This window comes from Macrobrachium rosenbergii, chromosome 36 (assembly GCF_040412425.1).
Source record: "Macrobrachium rosenbergii isolate ZJJX-2024 chromosome 36, ASM4041242v1, whole genome shotgun sequence".
NCBI classification, from domain to species: Eukaryota; Metazoa; Arthropoda; class Malacostraca; order Decapoda; family Palaemonidae; genus Macrobrachium; species Macrobrachium rosenbergii.
Window position 1 is genome coordinate 5,785,116 of NC_089776.1, and position 24,926 is coordinate 5,810,041.

At 36.6% G+C, this 24,926-nt stretch overlaps 1 protein-coding gene and 1 long non-coding RNA gene across 13 annotated transcripts in view; one reads left to right on the forward strand and one right to left on the reverse strand.

The window, feature by feature from the left end:
- Positions 1 to 24,926, reverse strand: part of LOC136856566 (uncharacterized) — a 44,160-nt gene that overhangs the window by 16,743 nt on the left and 2,491 nt on the right. For 7 of the 12 annotated variants that reach the window (XM_067134432.1, XM_067134426.1, XM_067134424.1 and 4 more), the window contains 2 exons: positions 11,850 to 12,081; positions 5,266 to 5,450 (listed from right to left, as the gene is read on the reverse strand). The gene's annotated coding sequence lies outside the window, so the exon portion shown is untranslated. The remainder of the gene's footprint in view (positions 1 to 5,265; positions 5,451 to 11,849; positions 12,082 to 24,926) is intronic. The other 5 variants (XM_067134434.1, XM_067134430.1, XM_067134427.1 and 2 more) reach the window with 1 other exon arrangement.
- Positions 22,600 to 23,866, forward strand: LOC136856567 (uncharacterized). The gene is made up of 2 exons (XR_010858404.1): positions 22,600 to 22,730; positions 23,712 to 23,866. It is a non-coding gene; the product is annotated as an uncharacterized lncRNA (long non-coding RNA).

Consider the following 24,926-nt stretch of genomic DNA (forward strand, 5'->3'; position numbering starts at 1 on the left):
TATATAAAATACCAAAATCACAGGATTGTAAACCACCAAAGCTGAGAGAAAATTCATGGTTAAAATGTGAAGAAGATGATCTTGGGCTTGAGAACTGACAGACTACATTATGTGCCCGTAAAGGTTACAAAACCTCTTACCATCAGTTGGTCGGCATATGAAAATATGACTACCATATGAAAATTCTTTGCAATGCACCCATTCTTTCTGTACAAAAAGAGTGAATGTTACAAGACCAGGTTTGTGGAAAGGATGATTTTTATACCCTCTTTTTTTTCCCATAATGTATAGCTGGAATGAAGAGATAAGTTGAAGGGAAAGCATACTACATTTGCTAAATCCAGAAAGGAGAAGGAAGATGAACATTATACTAGGAAGTGTCACTGCAGGCAAACGATGCAATGTCCGTATGGGGTACTAAAGGAAGTAAGCAAGCCAGGTGGTACCAACCTCTATGTGATAGGTGTTGCTGTCGCATTAAAGTATTCAAGGGTAAAATAAAATGTATGTGAAGGTAAATCAAAATGTAATCTGCAAAATGTGAAAATTATTTAAAGCCTCAAAGAAACCGTGTGAAGGACAAAGAATTGTCAATGACGGTTACTGATAAAAGTTTGCTGCGAGGGATTGAAGTGCCGGCTTGAGGTGTGCATGAAAGAAGAAAATCTGAATCTCATAGATAAGTCTGCATAGCACATCCAGAGGTTTCTAATTATCTGCTGTCTCCATTATTTTCCATATTACGAGGAAATGAGGTTATGAACAGTTTGGTATAAGTACACAAACGAATTGTTATATACGTGGAGATGCAAGGGAGGAGAATTGTTGTGGAAATCACTGTAAGAACAGGATTCCTAGAAAGGTAAATAATGTAGCGGTTGTGCTTTTCTTCCGAGCAGCTGCTCCAGTTGTGTTCAAGAATTGTCTAATTACAGTTCAAAGAACTGTATTGTCCCCATATCTGCTCTTTTAGGAAATGTAAAGCCTGAGGTTATTTTCTACAGCAACCAGGTTCCTTCACTCTGACAGGCTGAACTTTACATGCAAGGGAAGGTTGCATGTGTTTGTGCCTCAGTTCAAATCTTAACGTTTTCGATCCGGAAGCCTTTGCAGAATGGGTGACCGCCAATAAATGCAACAACATGCTGGCACATACGTCTTAGATCATCTGTGTGCAGAACACCCCAAAATATTTGCTCAGACTCAGAAAGTTAGTCCTTTTGCAACACCACTTTCAAGGGAAAATGGCATGTGCCATCTACTTATCATGGAATATAAATAAGTCTTGTAGTCGTACCACTGACTTTCGGTAAACACAGATTCAGTTTTCCTTTAATTCTTCTTCAAATGATCTTCTCTCGCCAATAAAGCACTGACATCAGAACTCAGAGTTGGGATGGCTTCTCTCAGAACAACATTACAAAAACGTGTAATGTTGATAGTGGGTACAAGTCCTTCCCCCACCCCCACCCCCACCCCCATGAGTTAGTCTTTGCATGCAAATGAATATAATTATCACATATTTACATCCATATCATTGTATGATATGTATTCAAAATCCTGGAATCGGTACGATATCGCCGAACACGAAAAACAACATGCTGTAATTCATATTTCTTCTTCTTCTTCTTCTTCTTCTTCTTCTTCTTCTTCTTCTTCTTCTTCTTCTTCTTCTTCGTCGTCGTCGTCGTCGTCGTCGTATCGTATCATTATTATTATTATTATTATTATTATTATTATTATTATTATTATTATTATTATTACACATGAACACCACTGAATTCAGATAGTTTCAGCAAGATAACCTGGCAGGAAATCAGTAAGTCTCTTGTAAATGGGTCATCTACATGAGTGTTAACAATACCAATAGTGAGAGAAAAAGACCCATTGAGTGATATTTGTGCTTCTATTTTCTTTCTGTTATTCACTCATTTTAACACATGAGCTATTTATACAATACTGTTCTTAGCTTACGCGACCTCCTGCTTATATATCTTATGGCCCTTAATAATAATAATAATAATAATAATAATAATAATAATAATAATAATAATAATAATAATAATAATAATAATAATAATAATGAATTATTTCTTGGTATGTGAAAATTAGCAAAAGAACGTAACCAGATATATCATTATACCCATCCCCCAATGTGCAATTTCAGTATTATTATTGTTATTATTATTCAGAAGATGAACCTTATCCATATGGAATAAGCCCAAAGAGACCATTGTCTTGAAATTCAGACTTCCAAAGAATATGGTATTCATTAGAAAGAAGTTAGAGGAGATAAACGGGAATATAAAAAGAAGAGATCTCACTTATTAAGAAAAAAAATAAATTAACGAATTAATAAACGGATAAAGATGTGAGTGAATTATTAAACTGCAAGGAGAATCGCATTAGGGTAGTGATGTATCACATCTTCGCTTGAACTTTTGAAGTTCCAGTTGCACGACATTCCCAGGGAAACTGTTCTACAGTCCAACGGTGTCAGGAGTAAACGACCTCTGGGACTGAGAAGTTCAACTGCGACGCATATTTACTGCATATTGGTGATGCTCTTCAGCAAATCTGGTTGGTCTCTCTCGGCAGGAAAAGATCAGGGATCAATTGTGAATGTAAAAGATCTTTGTTGAAATGCAACTTATGAAAAACTGACAAACAAGGGACCACCACGAACCACTCTGTCTAAAAGAGATAAATCTCTGGCAGAAGCAGATATCCACACCGGAGCACAAATGACGTAAAACAGATTGCATAACTTTCGTGCAGCATTGGCTGACACTGGATGTTTCTCAAAAGTAAGATGTGAATCAAAAACTTCTCCTAGAATAGTTAAAGCTTCAGACTCATTCAGCAGAGTCCCATCCACCTGAAGGGGAGGATGGGGTGGAAAATCTGCACGAGATCTACTAATCAACAGCGTTTCCGTTTTACTGAGTTCAGCCTCATACCCCACTGACTACACTGTTCACTAATCCGCTCCATGTCACGATTGAGACTAAGGGAAGGTATATTTTTCATAAGTGGAGGCTTAACTAAAACCACAAGTGTTGCATCATCGGCATACTGAACAATCTTATTTTCCAGGCCAACAACTAATCCTTTGTATACACTAAGAATAACAGTGAACCAAGAACGCTACCCTGTGGAACCCCAGACACAATAAGGCTAAGTTCTCTAAAGATCCAATCAAGAGCAACTCGCTACTGCCTGCCTGTAAGGAAATCTTGAAGTAAACCTTAAATATATCCCCTCACTCCAAGATTCTGAAGTTTATAAATAAGTGCCTTGTGATTTAATAAATCGAAAGCAACACTAAAATCTATTTGAATTACTCTACATTCAAAACCCTTGTCAAAGTTCTCTTGCAAGTGGCATGTCAAATATACACGAGCACCGCAAGTACCTAACTACTTCCTGTATGCATATTGACTATCAGCTAACAATCCTTTAGATTCCACATACTTATACAGTAGCTTAAAAGTAAGTTTTTCGGCAACTTTGGAGAGCACAGGGAGAAAAGAAATTGGCCTGTATACTGCAACCTGCAGAAATGCCATTTTTGGAACAGGCACTGTTAATACAGTGCCTGTTCCAAAATATATATATATATATATATAATATATATATATATATATATATATATATATATATATATATATATATATATATATATATATATATATATATATATATATATATATATATATATATATATATAAGTTTGTGTTCATCAGCAAAGATACTACGTGGAACTAAAAACTAAAGAATCTGCTAATCTTGGGAGACAACACACTAGAAACCTTTTTAAAAAACAAAGGGAAGAAACCATCAGGACCTTCTCCATCCCAGCTACCAAGATTATCCAGAAATTTCTTAACATCCCTAAAGCGAAATGCAAACTTTGTAAGAGTAGGTTCAGGATGACAAGTATCAGGGAGAGGACATCCTCAGCTGATTGCTTAGCTTCAAAAGCTTGATGAAGCAGTTCAGCCTTTTCCCTAGGGCCAGTAACCAATCTACCATCATTTGTTAGTAGTGGTGGAACGGAAGACGAGCCTAACCCAAAGATAGATGATGCCAATTTGGTCCACCACAGATGAGGCTGAGTAATTTCTTCAAGTTTCCTCTTTAAGGAATTACTGCAATTCCTCTCAGCCATATGGTAAATTCTATTCGCAGCTCGACAAGACTTAACAAAAATGGTGTAATTTTCATTTGAACGATTTTTTCTTCTTTTGTTGAAATTGGTCTGTTTGTTATGGTAAGTTCGTCAACACGTATCGGCAAATCATGGCTGGTCATTTGTCCTGAATTTGATGACCTTTCTAGGGGCATACCTTACTAAAATAGCCATCAGCATTTCATTTAACTTTTGGGGGGGATCTGGATCTGATACAGCATCTGAAATATTGATTGCCTGACCAGCTTCAGTAATGCGATCCCAGTTGGCTCTAAATTTCAGGCTGACCGTTTTTCCAAATGGTGGCATTAGGACTATACTAATTGGCAGATATGTCCATCTCAATGGCGCAGTGATTGGAAGTGCCTATATACTTGCAGAACTTGGTCTTGACAATAGTTGGAACATCTATGAAAATGAGGTCTAATCTATTACCAGATGTATGTGTAGGTTCCTCAATTTGCTGAACAAAATCAGAGGATACACAAAACTCAAAAGCAGACCAGTCATGTTGATCTCTGGAATTTGATTTAAGCCACTCACTGTGCTTTGCACTGCAGTCTCCACAAATAACAAATGAAGCTTTTGAATCCAGTGACTGAGCCATACTAATCCTCTCCAAAAGACTGTCATATATAGAACTGTCAATATTTGGACGGCAGTAAACAGCAAATACATAAACACTGTAGAACTTACCGAAAATCTTAAAACTAAGAACTTCATGGCAACTTTGCTTTAAGTTTTTCTGACGACAAACAGGTCGTCCAGGCTTAGTGTATACAGCCATACCTTGCGTATGTGGGATATTATGACGATAAATAAAGTCAGGGCCGTTAAACCCTGGGAATAAAAACTTAACCTCTGACTTGTTAATACTTACATGTGTCTCAGAAAATTTCTCAAAGAATAGTTATGGGCACAACTCAAGAGATCAAGAAAATTTTACCTAAAGCCCCAAGAACTGAAAAGAAAACCTGCAACACTTCAGAAGTCTAAAAGCACCACAAAATCAAAGAAGAGCAAAACCCATACAACTTCTGCTCGCCAGAAGGAGCCACAACAAATGACTTTACCTGCTAACACTTGTTGCCATTAGATCATCGTCTCCTTCGGGTGCCGGATGACGTCATATACCCTTGACTTTTCTTACATCTGTGTTCTCTCTCTCTCTCTCTCTCGCTCTCTCTCTCTCCCTCTCACTCTCTTTGCCTTTCGTTATTACATGAAGTTCTGTGGTGCCTTTCATCTAGACAGCGAGCTGTAAAAGACATGGATTATTAATATCATTATTAAAAATGTGCACACATTAACTTGGAACTACCCAGAGTGATTAAAAGCTTGCTGAGCATACTTCCAAAGACCAGGAAACCTTTGTGAGTAAACAAGTGAAACACAACAGTTTATTATAGAAAATTAACAGCAATCATCAGTTGGTTTTTCATCAGTAATGAACGAAGGAGGTTAGTAAACTCAAATGTCAGGTGTCCTGAAATGGCGCCTGAAGAAAGTTAGTGTGTAAGCCATGCTTGGGATTGTTTCAAGTCAACAGAAGTTTAAGCAGTCTCTTTCTAACTAAGAAAACATTTACTGGATAAAGCTCTCTCTCTCTCTCTCTCTCTCTCTCTCTCTCTCTCTCTCTCTCTCTCTCTCTCTCTCTCTCTCTCTCTTTATATATATATATATATATATATATATATATATATATATATATATATATATATATATATATATATATATATATATGCTTAAAATCACACTGAAACTGTCTGTATGTAAGCAGATGCTTGTCCTGTCCCTCTAGTAGGCCTATATATATTGTAAATTTCTACCACTATGTATCGGTCCTCTGTCTTTGATTTTAAGACAAAACTGGTCAGGATTTAAACCCAGGGTTTCAATTTCCCTGCGATACATGTACATATGCACGCCATGTAAGTATGATTTTAAGCATCAGTGGATACCACGCGTCGCCGTCGATCTTAAACTTTTCTCTTTGCCATCTTGGAATAAGTCGTTAAAGATTTTACAAAGGGCCTCACCCTAGCGAAAGAACACCTGCGGTTCCCTCGTGAATGTCGGAAAGAACAAGTGATTCGAAGTTCAGTGATAACAAAATCTGTTGAAATTGGAAGAGCGACGTTTCGGTGATGTTCAGCGAACTATATAAGAAAAACATATCAGCATCAATACAAGGGAAATTAAAATTCATTTGAACAAATTGCTAGAAAAAGAAGGAATTTCGACCTCACAGTACCCCTTGGATGGAAAGATCGTCTACGAGATTATTGGTACGAAAAAAATGAGAAGAAAGAGTGGCAGGATCTCAACGAAAACATGCAAATAAAACTCAGTTGCTTATTCAAAACTAATCTTGAAAGTTTCGTCAACCTGTGGAAACAAACACCTTGACAGTGCAATGAACAGCGTGGGAACAACTAAAGGACTTTGGAAAAGTACAGTGACAATGCCAGTGAAAATGTAAACATAACTACGGGAATTGTTAACGCAAATATGAAAAAGCCAGACACTCCAAATTTCCAAAAAGGATTCATGGTAACCATCAGTTAAATGAAAAATGAAAATATACACAAGACGAAAGTTGAGAAATCATGAGCGCTAGAAATTTTTAATGATAGTGGCGATGTAGAAGACAGGAATACTCTTTTGAGTGAGGCAAATACATACAATGAACTCAAAAAAAATCTGTAAGCAATGTGAACAGTAATTTCAATGAAAAATATTAATAAAAAAAAAGTTACAGAACTTTTAAAAGGAAATGAAATCTCATAAAAAAGTGTGTGTGAGCCAAGGTGACGTAACCATTGAAAATCGTAAAAACCAATTTCCCGCTTGTTGGTTCCGCTTCATACAATTTAGCAGCATACCTGCTTGCTAGTCTTAACCCATTGCTTGACACCATTTCTACTGCTAACAGAAAAAAAGTGTTGACTTAATAAGTGAATTTAAAATGTAGAGATTAACTGAGAATATAGGCTTTTGAGTTTTGATGTGGTATCATTATCTACAAAGGTAGCTATGATGAAACTTTTATCAGATACCTTTGAAAGCAAGAACAGTGCTAGGACTGATAAAAATCTGTGTGAAAGAACTGAATGTGAATTCACCGGGACATTTTTATTTCAAAATTTTGGTGTGGTTATGAGTGACCCTTGGTCTCCAGTTTGAAGTCATTTGTATATGAAATTTCATGAAAGCGGAATATTAGACGAAATCATTCCACACAATGTAATATGGTTCAGGTCGAAGTACTATGCATTTGACCAGTACTTTCTCTGGTAAACTGAATGAACTAGTCCCATAAACAAGTCACTAAGGAAATGCAAAATGACGGTAGCCTACACCATTAGGACTGTCTAATATGTAGAAGTAATAAGGATTTTAATACATTATTATATTATGTACTGGAAACCTATCAGCAAAAAAGAAATCAGTTTTCAGATCCATATCTGTAAGAATATAATTTATATGTGTCCTTGAATACACCGATGATGAAATAGATATAATTAGGAATACAGACACGAAATTAAAATATCTTGATTTTGTATTCGACTATCAGCGGCAAAGAAACTTACCACACAAAATAATTTCCCCGACCACTTAACTTTGAAGTTAATGCAGCATTTAGAACAAGAAAACGATGAACAAACATTTTTAACGAACTCTCCCGACAATACTAACGGACGTGTACATAAATCTCATGAAAGTCCTGTCACAACTTTTATACTGGTCAAACTGGAAAATCACGGGAAAAGAGAATAGAAGAGATAAAAGTTGCATAAGATATAAACAGGAATTTTCATAAATATTAGTGAAAAAAAATCATAATCAACTGGACAGGGGCAAAAAAAAAAAAAGACTATTCCAGTAAAATGGAACATTATCGAGGCCAGTTTTTAAAAAGAAAGCTTTTAAGAAATCAGTTAAGGCATGAATGAATTCAGTCCATTCATTTTAAGAGAAGGATTTAAAATATAAAGACCTTGAGAAAGGTGGTTGACACAGGACGAGGGCAAAAGGTGTGAGGCCCCATAGAAAACATATTTGTGAAAAGACTTTAACCAGTTCATTGCTCCTTCCTCTTTTCTTCCCACCTCCCGGGTGTGAATATTTGCTTTCCAGCTAAATGTTCGTTTGTAAATTTCTACTACTATGTATCAGTCCTCAGTCCCCTGTCTAAGACATAATGATGAAATCAGTCACGATTTTCACACAGTTTCTTTTTTTTTTTGTGATACATCTGCATACATACAGTATATATATATATATATATATATATATATATATATATATATATATATATATATGTATATATATGTATATATAGCTGACCAACCCGGCACTGTCCAGGAAAACTCTGAATAACAACCTATAAACTGTCTCTCTCTCTCTCTCTCAGGTTCTAATTTATATTCATACATTAATAGTGCATAAGAATATACGTCTTTTTTTAATCAGAAATATTTAGACTATTTTTTACGCCTTTTTGCTTCTTTCCCATTATTAAGTGAATTGTCGCAGCACGTAGTCTTCTACCTCCTCAACAGTCAGCGGAATTTATTGGAAACGAAAAGTATTGAATTTTCTCATCGTGTAAATAAAAATTAGATATTTCAATGTACCTATTTTTTGTGAATTTTTTAAAAATAGTAACCAACAGGTGTCACCTATAGCCTACAACTCGTTCACACATTTTGCCTTTGTTTCACTGCCCTTTGTCATATCACACCTAACACAAATGGTAATGAACTAGGCTACATATCAAAAGAAAGGTAATTACTTTGCTTTTGTGCTGAATAAAAAAAAAAAATACGGTATCTCCGGCGATTTTTGGTGAATTAAGAAAAAAGTTGCAAAACATTTTCCACGAAGGCTAACTTCAACTCGTGATAAGTATACTTTATATTGGTTTTAGAGACTTTTTAACATAGCATAATAAATTACAACTCATTAACTTTACAATGACATCAGATTTATGAACGTAACATTTAGTATAAGGTTACACCGAACGATAGCAAAAAATTACCGCTATGTACCGGGGTCTAAGCGATGTCAGGCAGGGCAGCCGATCGAGACTATGGTCTACCCCAAAGCCAAATCAAAGTCCTTCGAAAGAAGGCATCGTGCTTACCCCATACAAAAAATGGGAAAAAGCACGTTTAAAGAAGAAGAAGAAGAAGAAGAAGAAGCATGTCCGTACGGCAGTATATGAACCCGTGCAAAGCAAGGTTGTTGAGCACTAACGGTCAAATCCGTACCTATGGTAATGTCGTATAAGGTATCAAAAACAAAAGCATTCCCCTCGCGGAGGAATGTAAGGGAAACGGTTATTTATTGTTTTGAATAAGTAGCCTAAACGTTGATAAAAGATAGAAATGAATATATAGCATTCTAATAAATAACCAAAAACATTTTATTTTCCTAAATGACGGGAACGCAGCAATAGGCGCGAGTTGACTGGCAGTTACTCTTCCAAGTCTGGCAGTTCAAGGGTTGATGTAGTTGCCAGATGTCTATTTCAAAGAAAAGTGTGTGAATCACCGTATTTAAGTTGATGCTTCGTTTTTTCATGCGTATTTGTGATTGTAAGAAAAACGTTACTTAGTTCTTCGATCAAATTTATATTGTGCAGAGATGGGCTCGGGAAGGCCTGTATACATGGTTAACTGGCAATCGTTCGTCCGCTGTATCTTGCAGCTCACCACTCTGTTGCCGATAATGAATTCTAAACCTCATTTAAACCGGTATAGGTTTACAATGTTGAATTTATTGAGGCAATAAACAATTATATTAATAACTGTCATAAATTAAGTTGGGTCAAATGATGGCCTCGTGCATTTTGAATTACATTGCCTTATAACTGAATGAAAGTAATTCTAATACGGCGAAACAACCGTTTACTTTTTTTGGATATACTAAACTGATTATAGGGTCTGCAGTGGGAGGAGTTCAATAAAATCATACGTCTGACAGCGTATGGAGAGTCAGTAACGCTGAAGGAAAAGGTGACGTAAAAACGAAAATTTAATTTGTTTTGTCTGTGTTTGTGTATCTGTCATGGGGTACAGGTTTGATTTTGAGTTAAAAACCTTTCTGGAGTGACATAAAGTCCGTGTACAAAATTTTGTCTGGGTCTGTCAAGCGGCTTGAATTTCTGTAGAAGCCAAACTAATGTACAAACATTCACTTATATATATATATATATATATATATATATATATATATATATATATATATATATATATATATACATATACATGTGTATGTATGTTCAAATCTAATATTTTTGCAACGTATGAAATTAACTGATAATTATATCACTGTATCATTACATTTATATAATGTCATAAAAATATATATTATGTTTGGTAACCTCACATCTGTCATCACAGATTGTAAGAAATACCCTTGCTAACACAAAATGCAGAGTGACGGCCAAGCCGTCAGGCAAGCGATAAATGAATACGTTGAATCTTGTCATAATAACAGTCAGAATCCACGCAGCTGCTCATTATTCTGCGCTGATAATTAGGAGATAACGATACAGGGACGTTTGGACGAGTTCGCCGAGACTTTTTCTTTGAGGGGTTGCCCGTTTTCTTTGTCCTCGTAACCATTTCACTTCACAGATAACAGTAAACCAAGTCGTCGAAAGTCACGGGTGAATGTTACAAAAAATCATATATATATATATATATATATATATATATATATATATATATATATATATATATATATATATATATATAAATATATATAGACATATATATGTGTGTGTGTGTTTCGACTTCGGATACAATCTCGAAGGCGAAGGGAAAAGGCACCATTGATGCTATTATAAATAGTTTATTATGCCAGCGTTTCACGACAATTGCTATCGTCGCACTTTCAAGGTTACAATCATTAAAAACCTTTCTTACAAAAATCACATTAAAACATCGATATATGCACATATATTACGAGACAAATACAAACTTATTATAAGGCAACTAAAAGCACGGGGAATAGGCACAAGACACACCTAAAGCGCAGAAGTAATAAAACTAAAACATAAGTTTTCACAAGAACCCAGCAAGAGCAAGAATGGGCAAGAGAAGGAAAACATAAACAAAGGTTAATCGATAAACAGTTGGACAGAGGCTGTCGTGAAACGTGGCCATAATGAACTACTGTATAACTATTACAGTAGTAATAACGGTGCCTTTTCCTTCGCCTTCGAGATTATATATATATATATATATATATATATATATATATATATATATATATATATATATATATATATATAATATGTGTGCGTGTGTGTGATCGGGAAAGGAAGGATATTAATTTGTTACTAAAGCACTTCAGTCAACGGACAAAGGTGGAAACAAATCGCGAGTGCGCTGTCAAAAAGGAGAAAAATCCGATGCCTTTCTAAACGTCAAGAGACAAACGGGCAACAAGAACAGGTGCGCGCGAACGTTGATGCTTCGCAGGTGGCGAGCATTATGAAAGAAACTTGCTACAGCGTTGGCGGGTGTGACAGTAGCGAATGTGGGTGTTGACCTCTAAAGAGAGAGAAAGAGAATAACCCGTGACGATGCCATACACGCAAGTCCTACAACATTCTCAGGATCGAAGAAAGAACTGCACTTACCCTTGCCATGCTCTCAGCAATGTCGTGCGGCTTTCTTTCTCTTTTAGGTTTGTCGCGTCAGCGGTTTGTCTTATCTTTTTTCTTCGCTCTCTCTGTTCTGTCTTCCTTCCTCCTTCTTGTTGAGTCGCTATATTACTGTTCATTAAGGCGCCTCCTTGTTTGGTTTTACCTGCGGTTTTTCTTTCTGACGTTCATCTTGCGACGAGGCGCGACTAAAGCTGGCGTGTTTATTCTGAGGAAAAAGCAACGCGAGGTTAGATGAATCGGTAAAGCAGATGCCTGTGGGGACTGAAGGCTGCGAGCTTCTGCTTGGGAATTACTCTGCAGCTTTAAAAGCGAAAGCGAGCGTGGTTCTCGCTCAGCATCTCCTTACGAAGGGATTAATTAAGCACTTATTAAAATATCTTTAACGCCTGGTTACGTTACTTAATCAGATAATTTGAGGCACATGGTCTCTCTCTCTCTCTCTCTCTCTCTCTCTCTCTCTCTCTCTCTCTCTCTCTCTCTCTCGTGCGTACAGCTGAAGTATTACCGACCTGTTAATTTTTAACGTCCACGTTTCCAGAGGCCAGTATTAGCATGTTGAAGATATTGAACAATCATTTCCCTACATGTATGAATAACAAGAGCAGAATTGAAGGTATCAAATAGAGATCTAGTGACTGTCCAAATTAGAGAAAATAAATTTCACAGTCTTCAGCAAAATCCTAGTGGCATCGTTATGGGGGAGGGGCCTTGCACCCCCCCAGTCAGACGCTTGGCCCCTCCCCACTGGCCCCCCAGTTGAAATTCCCTTTGTAGCTAAACTTTAACCCTTTGGCGGTCAAAAGCAGAATTATAGGTATAGGTTTTGAACACAAACGACATGTTTGTTCATGATATTTTGATCCAACTTAATGTTATCAACTTATGTATGAAGTGATTGAAACTATAGTTTCAGTTTTGAATGAGTGCAATGCAATTTGCCGAAGCTGCTTAGAGTTAATTTCCAGGGAGAGGAGATGAAGAAGAGGGAATGGGATAGGTTGACATTTTGAAGAGATTTGGAGGGTCATAAGTCTCTCGTGTTATTAATGATGTGCACTATTTTGATATATTTACATGACAAGGATATTATACTATAGTTGAAAATTAAAACTTGATAGTAGGAATGAGGCTAGTGCTGAATATAAGGTTGTGAGGAAATTTACATTACAGTATTTGATGCATTTGCATATGGTGAGAGTTGAAAAATAATTGAAAATTGAGCACTATAATTTCAAATGCAGGTTTACTAATTACTAATACTATTATTTTCCTTCACTCATATGGATAAATACATTTGAGAATAGTATATTTTGCTAATTACAGATTTGGTACATTCGTTTTGTGTCATTTTCTTTGACCCCCAAAAAATATCTCGGCCTCACTTAGGGCGTCCCACCCCCACTGATGGAATGCCAACTACGCCACTGCAGTGACCTTGGAATATCTATCATGATTTCTTATCGTTTTAAAGTCATGTGATTGCTAAATTATATAAATATCAATTATATTTTTACTTCCATATAACTGCTTCCTTTAACCGATAATGATATTAAAACCGCTCTAAACTTGAAACCATTAGGAAATCTTAACAGTGACACCTTTGAGACCTAAATCTGTATGTTGCCGTTTTCCAGAACGCATTTCTCAGTGGTTATGGAGGAGGTTAAAATGTTTCCCTTCAAAGAAATTTTGGTTGATGGATCATTTTTAGACTTTGTTTTATGTTCAGTGATAAGGCAAGCCAGTGGTCTACGACCAAAAATTAAAGAATTAAAAATAAAATATAAAAACAATAATGGACTAAAACACTTACACCAAGATAACGCCAACGCAAGGGAGTTAGTGCAAATCAAAACAGACACTGTAAGTGATAACTTGGGTAGCATTACAAAACGAGTGAAGTGGCTCTCAGAAATTCGTTCACTTTTGCAAACGGGTCAACTTTGATTTTAGCGCAGCCTAACAAGACAAGAGGAGAGGCCTCGATGTCTGTGGTATATCGTCATAGGTGAGCCCATGGATGAGAGCTTGTTACATGGTCGTGGGAACCAACAGCCACATATTATAGTTTGTAGTCATGTGGCCTTGCCATTGCCGTACCCGTCGGCTGCTATAGCCAGTAGATCGCTAGTTGTTTGATACCATTCTCTCGTAGCTAAATTTGCCGGACCGGTCGTGCCTCTTGCTAACTGATTTTTCAAATAAATGAATGTGTGCAGCATGCCACGTTTACCTCATATAGGCCTATTTGTCTATACAACTAAGTAGGCTGGTAGTTGGATCAAGCTTAATCTGGGGCTAAGCGTGATTACACTTTACGTTACGTCTTAGAGTAGAATTTGGGTTGTCGTGTTTACCCGGCATGCCAAAGTTTTCTTATATTTGGTATTAATGAAGCTAAGAAGGTTGTGTAGCCCAGCTAATTTGAGTTCAGGAGCGGGAGTGAGCTGATGGTATCACCCACGTGGACTGGTTGGTCTGGGATGTTTGTAACAGTCCTTGCATAGCTTTTGCTTCTTTTTCTTCTTCTCTTCGATAGCATCGGGTACTCGAAGTCTTCCCTCTTCCTTATTCATCTTTTTAATACTATGTCTATTTCGAACTATTAATGTCGACAGATGTTGTAATGAACTTGCCACTGGTGAGTTTAGCCAGTGTTTAAATCTTTGGTTTGAAAGACGGAATTTGAATAATGAAAGGGCAACCGTTTACTGTAATGGCCTAATACACCAGTTCTAAGAGAGATTATTCTCTCTCTCTCTCTCTCTCTCTCTCTCTCTCTCTCTCTCTCCTTGTATGGCCTAGACCCCCATCGAACTTTTAGTAGATTCTTAAGAATTATTTAGTGTTGAGCTGTTCACTGGTGTATTCTGCAAGAAGGCATGATTAAGCTCAGTTAAGGAAATGCTGATTAAATTGCTAGCGAGCCTTCTAAAATAAATAGTTATAGCTCTCGCACTGATGTAATAAATTTACTTGTTAATTGCATCGGATTCCCACTATACGACCTTCCATTTGCCCCCTCCCCTCCCTCTCTCTCTCTCTCTCTCTCTCTCTCTCTCTCTCTACCCCGTGAAAGCTTGATCCATCAGCTGATGGTCTTTTGACCCGTTCGATGTGAATGGGTGCTCGTTCTGTATAACTGAGACATGTAGTGAATCCGCAAAATAGTTTATAGCCGATAAATAACAGTGATGTAGAATGATGACATCATGAGAAAGTGATAAGGATAACTTGTGGCTTTCGTTTGACCTTAGAATAAAATAAATGCATCATTCATGGAAATAAATTGAATGTCATTTTTTTCTTGAGAGGTGACGAACGATCAATAATTATCCTCAGCCGACAGGTTCGCAACTGGTGGTGGGTGCTGAACACCAGCCTCCGGAGGTCACGCGCGATCAGCTTCAACGATCTCACGAATTTGTGGAGGGCCGTCTCAAGATCCGGAATATTAGTCCTCTCGCCACCGAAAAAAAGGGCTTCAAAACATACCGTCTGTGTTTAGTTTTAGTGAACTTTTCCTTAGACTTCTGTATGTGTTGCACAGAGAGCGAAGGAGGGGAGGGGAGCCTATGCACTGTTTAAAACTATAGCTTAGGTTATGTCATTGTTAGTAAGTTTTGCGATAACATAAAAAGAATGAAGGAAATAGATAAAGACTAAATAAATTAACTGATATGTACTGTAGTACGATTTTGTGCAGACAGATTTCTTGCTAAGGAGTGAACACCTTTGCCGATAAGAAGAAGTGTTGTTTGAAATAATAAACAATTATGAAATACTTTGACTTATCTTTCTGCAGAGATAGAACCATATTTCAGTTTGAAAGCCAAAATAAATAAGTTGAAAGAGCATTTTATTTCGGTTTCTGCATTTGTGATAGTTTCAACAATTAAATGTTCGGCCTGCTAATTACTGAACCATTTTTCAGATCAGCTCCGGAAGCAAGCTCTGAAACGAAGTTCCGCACAAGTTCATTGAACAGGCGTTAGCTAGATTTCCCAGCAAAATTTATTTGTCTCAGATTTTTCTAGAGCGGTGTGCATATCAAAATCTAAATTTATTTTTTTCATGGAATTAAAATTTGAAAAATTTAGGAAGACGCCACTGCGTTTCTTTGATGAATTAAATTACTAAGTGGTATATTTTGTACCTAAAATTTTGTCATAGAAATGATAACCCTCAACTCTGAGAAAGATAAATATCAAAAATGCTCAACTTAGATTCCTCACTATAAAGCTAGAGTTTATAATATTGCATGGAACAGATACATTTGAATATGAAGACCATATTTTACGTAAACCTCATCAGATTATGCTGAATCTCCACTTTGCAAACAAATTCTTTAAATGAGTTAACAGATTTGTCGTAAATGAGAGGGAGCAAGTGAACGACAGGCACAAAGCAGAGCCTGTGGAATGGACGAGGCAGATGTTTTGCCACAAAATTGAATCTGGGGATGGTTTTAAAATATTGATTTGACAAATATTCACTTGTAGGATAGGCCTAAATGTTGCAATGAGCAGCAAATCGAGATGGTTTAACCTACGTCTCATCAAACGGAAAAGAAAAATCCTTCAATCTGGTTTCTGGAATACACAAGTTCATGATCTCTGAATGCCAAGTGACAGAATTACCCGATAAAAAATAATTATGAAAAATGAGCAAATTTAATCAATTTTGTTGGATGAAAAATGTCCGCAAATACTGAGCATTAAATCCACAATATAATATAAGTTTTTCTGTTTGAGATTATGCCATGGTGGCAATTTATCATCCACTAAAGAATTAGAAAAAAAATGTGCAAAATCAACATATAAAACCGCCTCATACTCTTGTTTCTTACTGATAACTGCAGTGTCCCTTTCGTCATCAGCGTTTTCATCTTTCAAACTTCCACTAATTTAGGATGACAAATAGCGCCCTTATCTTTCTTAAGGATCTATACAACATTGGAAGTGCCCATTCATTGTTTTATTCACACGCTCTCAGTAAGATTGCACAACCATAAGTTGTCTGTTGTGGTTTCCGCAGTAAAGATGAGCAAAGTGGCTGCATGAATAGCTGCTATTCTGGCTTCAGATGATGCCGAAAGGAAGAAAAGAAAGGTGTAGATGAAGGAGTGATAGAGAAAAAGAAATAAATTCACACATGAAAACTTTCTACAGAAACTGGGTATCTCTACGCCGCACACTACCAGAACTTATTGCGTATGGACAAGGAAACATTTATCCATTTTCCGAAAAGAGCTTTCTTTGCCTCACAAAGAAACTATCATTCTGGATTGTGTAACCACTATGACTGAGTTAAAAAAAAAATCCATGTTTGAATTTAGTCATTTCCGTATATCATCTATCATACCCATTCACGCAGGACACTGGGCTCATCGCCAAAATTGTACAGTACAATCATGACTGACAATGTATTGGGGCCTTGACTATCAACCAGTTTTAGTATTTTAAGCTCCCATACTATGGGATTTCAGGCCTACACTCGACCAAAGGATGAATGCATTGCCTAATTTATTACTACTGCAATGTGTTGATTTTGTTATTATCATCAGTGGGCCATATGTGATCCTGGTTCTTGCTCATGGAGTGGCCCGAGGGAACTGTGGAAAGATTAGTGCCAATTGTTTACTTCCTTGCTTATAAAATAAGATGCAATTTTACTCTCATTTTCTTCGCTCTTTCAATTTGAAACACACCTGAGTATTCAATTCTATGGAAGCTTCCTAGTCCAGTAAATGGACTGTTTGCTTTGCAATATAAGTATAACATTCCAAGAGCAGTGATTGCCAGAAAACATTATAATTTTTGCTTATTATCCCAGTGTTGAAAGTGAAATAACCAGTAGTCTAAGGGAATCAGAAACTTCACAAACAGCTGTTGATAGTTTTACTCAAAAAGGGATTAGTACTCTTAAATCTTGTAATGATTTGTAATGAAGATATAATTAAATTCTTTTTTACAGTAAAGTTAACGTAAAGAAATCTTTGTCTGTTATTGTTCTAGAAATGAAGAATACTTTATGCTTTCTTTCCACGTATGACTGTTAAGTAGTTAAGGTACCACACCCATGAGGTTGTTTAGTTTTTATTTTCATGCATGGTGGTTTGGTGTTTGGCTGTCACAAGAAGAGTCTGTCTCGAGGCGGTTCTAAGGCAGTGCAGGGGACCCCTGACGGGATTTCACTCGGAACTCTTGAAAGTACTCCACAGTGAATTCTACAGAAGGCTGTCCTCCAAGACTTTTGAGGAGACTTCACGCTGATCTTCCGGAGGTTACATGCTGCTGTTGTTTCCTGCGCAGAGCAAGAAAGAATTTCGACGCAAAGGATTGTATGCAGTGAATTTCTGGTTGTTGACAGTGACAGGGAAAGCCAACTACTACTCTCGTATAGTAGAGTGAAGTGGTGCGCTTCACATTTTATTTTCACGACTCTAGCTTGAGCTTTTTGTTCAGCATTAGTGACTGCAATTAGTTTATGCTTGAGGCTGTATAGTTGTCGACATCACGGACTGGCAGTATATCTATGCATCCGACTGCTGCAGTGATTATTACTGTTTTCTGCTGTGGACTCTTCAGTTCCTTCTGCTGCTGCCTCGCAGGTCGTCTTCAAAGTGGGGCGTTACAAGGCTTGATTCTTTCCTAGATCCGGTAAGGAGCTCATTTAATCCCATGTTTATTGATTGCTGGATCAATGAATACATGCTCCGAGGTGATGGCAATGGATCTGGATGTCTTATTGTTGTAATTATTACGCATAAAGCGATACTTAGGTATTACAAATCTGCGGCTTAATACATTATGCAAGGAAAACAATTAATTAGGTGTAAATGGCTTAGGCTGATAGGGTTTTCTGCCTTCTACTCACTAGTGTCTCTTCCCCATTTTGATTGAACATAATTATGATTCTGCATTTGCAAGGTGCCAACACCCATGACATAAACCTATTTAATATTCCACGTCTTAGCTCAAGTCCTGTTTTGGCCTTAGAGATGGAAAACCTTTCAGATATCTCATAGTATCTTCATACAGCCTGGATATTGCTCCGACCTGTGACATAAGTAAATATGAGATTTTAGAGTGGGAGGATGTTGTAAATAAAAAGGAAGCTGGTCCAGTTTTATAGTTTATAAGGAAATGGATAGAAGGAGAAAATACTGAGTCAGAAAACATTTTTTAACCTGACTTACTTAAGTGGAAAAAAGAGAGAGTCTTGTGATAAGAAATGGCATTCTTTATAAGACTCATATGGATCAGTCATGTGGCGTGAAATATAGAGTAGCCGTTCCTGTTCATTTAAGATGGTGTTTAGTCGAAACTCATGATAAACTGGGGCATCAGGGTACAAACAATAGATAGAACTTACAAATTGCTACATCTAAGGTTTATTGGCCCAACATGGAGGGATTTGTAACGGATTTCAATAGAAATTGTGAAACTTGTTTGAGGACAAAAGATGAAATGCTTTATAAAAATACCATTCCTGTTCATGTGGTAACTTCTCAGCCTTTGGAAATTATGACGATAGATTTTTGTTCGGTGGAAAGACCAACCTCTGGAAAGGAGCACACTTTGGTTTTCAGTAACCTGTTTAGCAAATACGTGTGGGTATATCCAACGAAGTGCTCTCATTCAGGATGTCTGCAAAAGATTTAATGTAACGAATCACGCACTTCTCCATTTCACCCTGAAGGAAATGATCAAGTGGAAAGAATGAAAAGAACTGTGCGGACTATTTGGAATTCTGGGGGAGGAGAAGAGGAATAAATGGCCGTTATATTTGCAGAGTTTAGTATTTGCGTATTACGTAACACCTCATTCGGTGACAGAATTTTCTCCGTATTTCTTGTTTTTAGGAAGAGAACCATCTATTTCGATCTAGAGTTGCATGTATCTAGAAGATAAACGCAAATTTCAAGACGGAGACTGGTTAAGTAAGAATGCAAATGCAAAACTACTTCTTTCTCTGCATCTTTTCCCACTAATTTATGGGGTCGATGTTTCTGACAGCTTTCCTCCACCTGGCTCGGTCAGACACATTTCCCTCTGACAATTGTTTGTAAAAATGAATTTTGGGATTTGGTTAGAAGGAACACAAAAGAACTGGGTATCAAAAGCAAAGCCAGTGTTAGCAAAGTCCAGAGAAAGTGATTTGAAGGTAAGACAAAAGGTTTTATTACGAGAAAATAAAAGAATTTGGAAGAGCGAAACTAGGTGACAAATTTGATAAAAGAAATGGGTAATTGAAGAAGTGCTGAACAAGAACTGTGGTTTGTATAGACTGAGGCCGGAAGGAAGTGATGCTCAGGTTATCTACCGTCAAGTTAAGGATATATACCTTAGTTTAACCAGACCACTGAGCTGATGAACAGCTCTCCTAGAGAGGGCTGGCCCGAAGGATTAGACTTATTTTACTTGGCTAAGAACCAATTGGTTACCTAGCAACAGGACCTACAGCTTATTGTGGAATCCGAACCACATTATACCTAGAAATGAATTTGTATCACCAGAAACAAATTCCTCTAATTCGAAGGAACATAAACCGTTAGTCGTGGCAGAAGGGACTGAGGGGGAAGAAATATTGGTGATTTGGACACAGAAAAGAATAATCACTTGGAAACAGCAGATATGGATGACAGTGACTTAGAAATGCCTGATACGGAAGAAGTTTTATCTAGGTTCTGATTTGATTTTAGCAAACATGATGATAGTGAAACTAAAGGTAACGTTGATGAAGAGGATGAACAAGAGCAAGAGGTAACAATGAAGCCCCTACTATATGAGAAGATCAGAGAGGATACAAAACAGCGAACAGAATTGTCAACTGGTCTTTCTTTGCCAAATAAACTGGGCATTATGTTGTATTTCCTCGTTTTCTTTTTCTTATAAACAGCAGAGTCTAGAGCTCGCACTGCTTTTGAAAACGGTAAGTTATTATCAGACATGAAGATACTGTATATGAGCAAAAATTAAATCAAATTTAAATATTAACTACCAATTAACATTCTCTTTCCTATAAGGAATAACAATACTGTGGCATGTAATTCATAATTTTGGAATGTTTCCTCACGTAATCTATATCTTTTCCTTTATTTGTAATGGTCGTTGTTTTCCAGTTTTTTCGTTTTGGACGGATTTTTTTCTTATATTTATCAAATTGCCAAACTTTGTCTCGACAGTAAAATACGGATGTCCTTTAATGCAAAGGACTAACCCGGGACTACTGACCCAAAGCTATAATTGTTTTTCTCCTCATCATAATCTTCCCCTTAGGGTAAACGCAGATTTGATAATGCCTGAGGAATCGTGTTGCCTTGTCTTGATTAATATTTTTATAGGCTATTTCTAGCAATATTTAGTCACAAAATTGCCCTCAATTATTGTTAGAAAAATATGTTTCATATAGTCGTCTTTTAAAGAATCACGTTTGGCATCTCCGCTTCACCCTCCCTACACTCTTTTGACCAAGTGCGATCGACATACTTATAGGTTACAGTTTTATGACCTGGGTGTAATTGTCCCGGGTTCGATTCCAAAGTGAGGTAGAAATTTATTCATATTAATATCGGTATACTATAACTTATACTTATGAGACAGAGACTCACTCATTTTCTTGAAGTTGGTTGTTTTACGATATCTGACTTCAATAAAGGAAAAAAGTGAAACTGGCAGGCAGTGTGAGTGGAAAAGCGGCCGTCGATAAAAACAGAGAACTGCCTGATCCTGAACCCTGAATCCCTCAAATGATGGACGAGACGAAAACGAGAGGTCAAAAGACAGTCATTTGTTTGCCCTCCACATGATTATCGTGAAGATGATTTTTCTTCCCTATAAATTATAGGTGTGAAAGCGAGCTTCTGGTGAGAACAATAATCCTTCATAAGAAGGATTTTCCTTCAAAAAGACGTCAAAATTAGGCCAGGGATACCTGAAGACAGGTCACCCTTTATCAAAAACAACGTATCATTTTAGATGATTCTCGTCAGCAGGTACTGTACATCCGAGGTTACCGTTTGAAAAAACGGCGAGTTACTTTTTTCTCATGTTAGATATAGTTTCTACAAAATAATTATTGACATAAAAAATTTTTTTTTCATAGATTTATTAGTGTCAAATTTTTCAATGAGCCTGTCTTAGGTCAGGATACATGCGAATACGCTAAACTTATTAATTTCATCTTTGAACATAGTTGTTTTGCTAAAATCATCACTTGGGGAAACTTATGTTAAAACTGGATACGCTACTGAAAAATAATACGAATTTTTATAGTATGAACATTATAGAAATTTAATTACTGAAACTATAAATGGTAAAAATGCTTATATATATGTGTATATATATGTGCCACTTATACACGCGTGACTTTCTTCATAGTCCCAAATAAGCCACAAATTCGCTGTATACTCGTATCGTTGTTCTAAGCCAGGCCGTGGCTCCAATCTTGTCCAGCGCAGAGGCACTTGTCAATTATAATACTCCTTGGGTGTAAGTTGTAATGGGAAAATTATTCCTTTAAATATTATTGATTTGTTTAGGAATTGATTCATCATCCTCCTCTAATATCTTTATACTGCTGTTGTGAGAGTGATTGGGACTGTAAAATGTTTTCGTTTTCGTTGTGGACATCGAATGCATAGAAGTGTAGCCAGTCCCTTGTTTTGTTTTTCTTTCGCTCTGAATGTGGGAGCGCTGTCCTGAATCTTTCGTCTGCATATTGGTAACACTAAAGAAACATGTAAGGGACGAGAACGCTGTTGGTGTGAAAAGGACGTCAAGCGGTCCACCCTTCATTTTGGCTATTTTACCAAATTATTAATACAAGTTATTATCTATCCCTTGCAAGGTAAGCTTTTAAAGTCATAATATTACCGTTAGTTCATTAGTTGGAACAGATCAGTATCATGAAAGAACAGCAGCAGACGAAGATTAAAGTGCAGCGTTGTTGCATGCCCAGTCAAACGTGATTGCAACGCCTTAATGTGAAAATTTTCGTAGTCGTGAAATATTCTTCACATTCATTAGTTGTCATGATATTTTGCTGTGTTAGTTTGAGTTGTAACTTAGCGTTTGATAGGGTTGTAGAACGTTAGAAAAAGATAGTTGTAAGTATTTTGTTTATGTAAGGTTTTTGTAGATACCAGTGCCAAAAGGGTGCCACAAAATGGCCGTCCGACAGGGTATCTTGGGTTTACCCCTACCTCCCTCATGGAAGTTTCCACTGCCAATTACGATTTTAGACTAGGCTATACAGTAATTTAAGAAGGCCTACCCTAGACTAATTCTGTTTGAATGAGGAATTATGACAATTTTTGTTACAAATAGCTTAGGCTATATATATAAAAGTTCATGAAAACTTAATTACATAGGACTTAGCCTATACCCTCATTAAACTAACCTAACTTGTGGCCTATTGTAACCTAGTAAAAATCAGCCATGTAAACTTTGCATAGGCTATCCTTAACGATTTCTGAAGAGGCCTAGCCTAGACTATATCCTGTTAAAAGGCACCTTAGCCTAGTTTTACCTCGTTTTAGTTTAAGTGTTTCTCAGAAATCTTTCAGGTAGTCTTATCCGTTGACATATTTTGTGTATAAAACATTTAGTACTGTGTGGAGTAGGGTATCAAATGATTTACACCTTACTGTAAATTAATTGATTCCAGGGCTGCTCCATTTTTTATACTTATTCCGTTGTGAAGGAAAAGCAATTCCCATAGTATGTAGTTCATATTTTTTTTTTTTGAGATCTCTCAATATAGAGAGTTATTTTTGTTGTTTTAAACTACTCACTTGTATTGTTTTCTTGAAATAAAATTAAATAAAAGGAATATTTCCAGGGACCTAGTTCAGGAGTCCTGAAGAATATGTAAATTGGATCTAGTCCAGGAGTTCTGAAGACTATGTAAATTAACCAAGTCCGGGAGACTAGACCTGGGAGAAATTTGGCACGATGTAATGAGTAATAAAGAAACGAACTGAGTACCAGGGATTTTCTTCAATACCATCGTACCTTACCACTAAAAATGGAAATCAGCACTTCAATTGCCTCCCAGTGGGAAGACATCACCTGGCCTCATCAGTAATAAGACCCGTACACCCAAGGAATATCATGTAATAGCAGGTAGGGCAGGCCTACCCTAATTCCCAGGCAGCGTAAACGTCAGTAGTCTTCATACCCACCGTGTCAACTATGACACAGTACCATTCTCCGACCCCTGTCTCCAGGCAAGAAGACTGACAGCAGTGCATCTAGATAGTAGTATTATTATTCTCTCTTATCTCATATATCTTAATGTCTTGGTGGGGGAAGAATTCTCCTGTGACAAAGTTATCTCCAAGGTATAGTGAATGCGAGATATATATATATATATATATATATATATATATATATATATATATATATATATATATATATATATATATATACATTATATATATATATATATATATATATATATATATATATATATATATATACACAGTATATATATACATATATACATATGTACAATATATATATATATATATATATATATATATATATATATATATATATATATATATATATATATATATATATATATATATATATATATATATATATATATATAAGGGTTCAGTTTTTCTCTCACAGAGTTAGTGTTGTTAGTGTTGAATACCAACGCAAATCCAACACTAATAACTTTATAGCATAAGTTTTAGATTTGATGTATTTCCAGTATTGTAAATTAACATTATTACTCTAAGAACAAAAGAATTTAATCAGCTTTACATCAGCCATTCACTCGTATTTTCCAGTGAGCACGTGGAAAAACTAACACAAACGAAAACCGCAATGACGTGATGCGCAATTGGGCAGCAACGGGGATCGTCAGTCTTTGAATTACCCGGATGACTCTGAGAAGACCTAAACCAAACTGCAGCCGCTCGATTGCCTCCCTCGCACACTTTCTCTGAGTTGAGTCAACAAATGTCAATTCGCCTGTTAATGCTGAATGTAACTCTTCTCTCCTTAGATTTTAAAGATCAATTTCCTTACA